The following is a 6,000-nucleotide window of genomic DNA, read 5'->3' on the forward strand; positions in this document are numbered from 1 at the left end:
ATACAGAGTGGACAGCTGTCCAAGCCATCTTACACAAAAGACCCTAAGAAAAAAGGAAATCTCAACCAAGTCCTCGAGATCTTCTGTGTATGCCACCAATGCCGCCCCGTGATCCACTCCATCGTCGCCGAAGCCATCGTCGGAGCTGGAGAAGAACGGCAGCAGCACCAAGGCTAGTGGAAGCACCATCACACAAGGCTTTGAAACGAGCTGCAAAAGAACAAAACCAAGAAGGAGCATCAGCCGGGGGACGCACCCCATGCTCCCCTGACCTAGGACCAGCACACCTCGCCGGCGACGAAACCAGTGCGTAGATCCACCCACCGTCAGACCGCAAACCCAGTAGCCATCCCTCTGCATTAGGCTGCTGACACCTCCAAGATGCCGAGCAGCGGACTCCTAAACCAACACCAAACTCATAAAGCAAATCAAGAAGAGCGAGCTCACCCATATCTGCCCGGAGTAGCAAAATCCTCTCCGCCACTTCGCCGTCGCCAACAGTCGACAGAAGGAACGAACTCCTCTCCACCGCGCCACCGATAGTGACCAGCAGCAAAAGGAACACCATTATTCTCCGACGGAGCGACACCACGGCCACCCCCGAAACCCTAGCTCCACCGTCGGACCTCAATGGCGAGCAAAACCTAACCCTAGGCAACCATCTACCTAAGCTATGTACATCCGTGCGACGATTCCACAACCCACCTCCCTCTCCACCGCCGAAACCGTCGACGAAGAAGAAAGGGGACGACAGAATCGCTGTCGGAAGCGGCGTTCGCGTCGCAGTCGCCCTCTCCTCTTCTCGTCGTGGGAGCCTTTCCACCTCTGCGGCGGATCGGACACGCCCTGTGTCCTGCATTGGACTCCCCTCGAGGCTCGAGCCCACCCTCGCACACGTAAATCTGCACGCCTGCCGCCCCGCCGCCTCGTTCAAAGCGCCCACGCAAGAACGAACAGAAAGAATCAAGGCAGCAAGAGCTTATTGTGTTCCCTTGGCTTGTCTGCTTTTGGCTTATTCCAACTTATTCTCTCTCACAAAATACGCTAACTTCTATACACCATGGAGAGGGAGGACTGGGAGCACCCGATAGCTGCCCGAGCGACACGTGTCCCCGGAGAGGACGCCCGATGCGGGCCATCGGTTTGCCGTTCGGTCCTTTCCCCGTAGGCATGCACCGCACCACAATGCCCCCCCCCCCCCGCGCACCCTCCCTCGTCATCCCCCGCCCCTCCCCTAAACCTAACCCTAGCGTGCCCCGCCGCCGCCCCGCTGCCCTTCGCCCTTGCCACTGGTCGCCGCCCTCTGCCCCTCGACCTCCTCCCCCATCGCTGGTCGCCGCCCTCGGCCGCCGTTCCCTCTCGGGCTCCCCACCTCTCGACCCCTACTGCCGCTGGCCCTCCGAACCCCGCCGTCCGCTCCGCGCCGCCGCCGCGGGGGATCCGACCTGGCGGATCCCAGTAGTGGTTCTGGCCCGCTCTACCCTCCGGCGCCGTCGTCCGCCGAGGTCCCCGCCCTCTTCCCCCTCCCGCTTCATCCCGAACGCCGCTGGCCTCCGCCCTGGCGGATCCCAGTGTATAGGCGGGGGATCTGACCGGTGGCGGATCTGGTACGCGGCGTGGAGGAGGAGGCGTGCGAGCGGCGGATCCGGTCGTCGGCGCAAGGTTTTTTTCTTCTCTCTTTTCATTTTTTCCTTTTGTGCTATCTTTCTTTCAATGCAGCGGAGCCCACGCCGCGGAGCGCGTGTATCGTCCTAGTACTATTAAATCACCAACCGAGCAAAAAGAGAGCAAGGTTAATGGTTACACCGGCTGCTGGCTGGGAGAACGCCAGGTCATGCATAAAGCAGGGAACGGGAGTGGCGGACCCCATATACCAATCAATGCTCTGCAGACTCTAGTAGCAACGTGGAGCCTGGAGAGAGGCAGAGCAGCAACGAGGAGACGCAAGCTGGTAAATAATGCATGTCGCCCGCTTCCAGCCGGCATTGAGCGAAACACCAGCTTCATTCTCTCTCCTACTTTCTCTCTCCCACGTCAGATGCAGGCTGACATGTACCTCCATTTTGCCCACCTCGTTGGCTTCATTATACTTGCTTTTCGCGGCCAGCACCATGGCGGCATCGGAATCAACACCGGCAGGAGGAGAAGGAGGGGGTCGTGGTGCTGTGGTGCTTCGACGGCGCCAAGGTCACCATTCCGGTTCAGTGGCGCTCGCGGGGCAGCGGTCGGGCCTGGTCGCCGCCGCCGCGGCCAGAGAGAGCGAGGTCGTCGACGTGCCGGGCAACGTCTGCGCCCCCGCGGTGGCGCGGGTGGCCGCGTACTGGGAGGCTCGCGCCGGGGCGGCGGCGGCGTTCGACATGGAGTTCCTGACGGGCTGTGGCACGACGAGCTGGGGGACCTCATCCACGCCGCGCACCACCTGGGCGACGTACGCCACGCTGCTCCACCTCTTCAGGTTCGGGGCTCAGGCGCCGTGACCCAGCTGTAGCTAGCCACCGCCACCGAATCATGCGACATCGCGTCCATGGCGTCAGATTTGATTCAGCTTTCTTTTTTTTTCTTGGGACGAAAGTTTCTCTCCCTATTTTCGAATGCTGAAGAAGAATTAATAAAAGCATAATTAGCTTGTCTAATCTTTTTGGGTTCGTATAATTCTAAACAGCTGCATTAACAAAGTTAAGTTGTACCCAAAAGAGTGAGAATCTAACCGTGCTGAGTTGGTTATAATTTAGAGTAAATTGCACCCACTATACAATAACTTGTCAGGTCGGTGCAAATTGGTCCAACAACTTGTAAAATGCTCAATTTAGTGCAACAACTTGACATGTGGGTGCAGATCAGTCCAACAACTTATAAAATGTCCAATTTAATGTAATAACTTTGCAAATAGGTGCATCCACAGTCCAAACATTACACGACAATGTAATTAACGCAAAGTCTCAATAAAGAGTATATTCATGTTAGAACAAATTATTAAGTATTATTTGACCATTAATTTTCGTGTTGCGCTTGCGTGACAATGTATTTGGCCAAGATAAAAACCCTCAGTGTTTAGAAAATTAATATTATGTCTTTACATTAATTTTTTTGTATAGTGATTTAATTTTAATTAAAACTATTTAATTTGATATGTAATATTGATAAATTCACCCTCACTGCTTTCGATATGTTTGATTATATGCACTATTAAGCTAAAAAAGCCAATATGTTGATACAAACTATTGGTACCTTTTAGGAGCTTGGTACATATATTTTTAAAGCCTCCTATATTTGCTAGAAAGGAAAATTGAGCTAAATAAAGTAATAAACAGAAACAAATATGAGTATTATTGAATACATGAGCAAAGCGCAGAAGAAATTGAAGATTTCAGGATCTTTCTTATCGACTTCAGTGTTTCAGTGATGCTAATGGTGTAATTCCAAAATTTAATTGAATTTGAACTAGTAAAATATTATACATAGTTGAAAAGCAACAACCCGATCACCATCAATAATTTTCATTTATAAAATTTAAGAATTATTGATGTTCATCTACTTTGCTTAATATATTGTTGTTGGAATGGTGGTTAAATAATTTTTTATTTTTAACAAAACCGTAATTAATTTATCTTGAGAATAAATTTATTGGCGGCCATTGCAAAATGAAAATCTATGGTAAAATAATACGTTCTAACGTGAATATACTCTTTATTGTGACCTGACATTGGCAAGTACATTGTCGTGTAACGTTCGGACTGTGAATGCACCAATTTACCAAGTTATTGCACTAAATTAAGCATTTTCTAAATTATTGGATCAATCTGCACCCAGCTGTCAAGTTATTATTCTAAATTGAGCACTTTACAAGTTGTTGGACCAATTTGCACCCACATGCCAAGTTGTTGTATGGTGGGTGCAATTTACTCTATAATTTACCATACTGGCTATTTACATCAGTTTTTATATGTATGCCACAGTTAGCTTTAAGCCCGTTTCAAAAAAAAAACAGTTAGCTTTAAGCACACCGTTTCATTTATATTATTTTTTGTAAATCATGTATAACCATGATTTCTTTTATATCATTTAAGACCAAGCATAGATGCACGTGCGACACGTACGTGATTTAAAAAAATCTAATAGTTTTCAATAGAAATGCATTAAATTATATATTAATTAAATGTACACTCATTTACTTTTATAAATACACGCACGCAATCCTAACCCTATGAGCATCTTCGAGAGACTGAGCCGACAGATTTGCGAAATTGACGAGCACCAGTACCGAGTCGAGGATTCGAACCCTGGTGGACAGTTTCCAGAAGAAACCTTACCACTAAGCTATGCTCGGTTTGCGTTCTCAGACCATTTTGTTTGGTTCTTAGAATAATTTCTGTTGTTGATAGAATCCATTTCAGATTAATTTTTATGTGGAATAATTTTTATTTGTTTTAGAGTAATTTAATATTTTAAGGATAATAATTTTTTCTAGTTTCATCGTCAAATTATTTCCAACTAAAAAAGTATCTAAACATATTCAAATATAATCTTATTTTGAAAATCTCATCACGAGAAGATGTAAGCAAAATTTATTTGGGCAATAGTTTTTGGGATGCAATTTTCTTCATTGAATGCACATACTAATCTTGTTTTCTTCATTAAACATAATATATTTTTCCACACATTCTGAGTAAAATAAATGGTCAGACCGTGACACACATTTAGAAAACGTGGACTCACTAGGATTCGCTAGGATGCCAAAGCAGAACAGGATTCAATAGTAGTTTAACTAAATTTAATCTTTTCTCTACAATCTCTAAACAGAGAAATTTTTCTCCTCGCTTGGGTTCGTCTGTTCGTGTCTCTTCATCGCCATGTCCCGGCGGCCTTCGTCGGGCCCACATGACGCCGCTCCCCACCATCTTGGGCCCGGCCACTGGAGCTATAAGGTGTTTGCCGGTAGCAACACACGGGTATTTTTATTAGTATAAATATATGACTAATGCTACATTAGAGCTAACTAGTCAGGTTGGCGCGCTACGCGCGCCTATATAAAAAACGTGGACCTAAAATATTAATAGAAAGATATTATTCGTTACTATATTCGAAGCAACATCGTATCGATGTATTGAGTTAGATCTAAAAATTACAGTAAAGCGGCATAGTAGTTTTGTGTCTGAGAGCGCGACAATCTCAAACATTGTAGTATAGAGGTACAGGTAATTTTTCCTTAGGAATTTTTTTTGTGTTAGTAGGTATAGTTTAATTACTTTAGTAGAAAAAAAAGTAAGATTAGAAATGAATGAACATTTTAATTATATTTTGTGGATTTAGGGAGGGAAATCAAAACCCAAGAAGTAGTATAACTACCACATGTAAATGTAGTATACAAAATTTAGTTATTATTTTTGTATGTAGTAAGTAGTTAAATATATTTTGTATTGTCAAATAATGGAAGAAAAATATTTTTTTTAAGATAAAGAGACTAACTTAATAGAATCATGGGCCCCACGTGGGTCTCGCCTGAATAGTACGTGGGCCCCGCGTGGGTCCCGCCTGAATAGTACGTGGGCCCCACGTGGGTCCCGCCTGAATAGTACGTGGGCCCCACGTGAATAGTATGTGGGATCTGCATGAACGGTGCTCGAGCCCCACGTGGGGCCACGACTCATGAGGAGGCCCCAAATCTTGGCCCTTTAGTATATGTATACTTAATCAATGAGGGTGCAAACTTCGTTGAAAGAATTAGGAATTAAATCTCCTAAAGCTGCTTGGCTATGGTGCGATAATTTTGGTGCTACCTATCTATCGGCTAACCCTGCATTCCATGCAAGAACTAAAGACATTGAAGTGGACTTTCATTTTGTAAGTGAAAGAGTTGCACAGGGTTCACTGCAGATTCAGTTTGTGTCAAACACATGATCAGGTAGCTGACGGGTTTACCAAGCCTCTTCCTGTTTGACAGCTAGAAGAGTTTAAGAACAATCTCAACTTAGGAAAGTTGTGATTGAGGAGTGTTAGAGA

General features: G+C 45.9%; 1 pseudogene; it reads left to right on the top strand.

Annotated features, from left to right (window-relative positions):
* The first annotated feature begins 1,128 nt into the window (after positions 1–1,128).
* On the top strand, positions 1,129–2,702 carry LOC120713222 (annotated as a pseudogene).
* The last annotated feature ends 3,298 nt before the right edge of the window (positions 2,703–6,000 follow it).

The sequence above is a fragment of the Panicum virgatum genome, chromosome 6K (assembly GCF_016808335.1).
Source record: "Panicum virgatum strain AP13 chromosome 6K, P.virgatum_v5, whole genome shotgun sequence".
NCBI classification, from domain to species: domain Eukaryota; kingdom Viridiplantae; phylum Streptophyta; class Magnoliopsida; order Poales; family Poaceae; genus Panicum; species Panicum virgatum.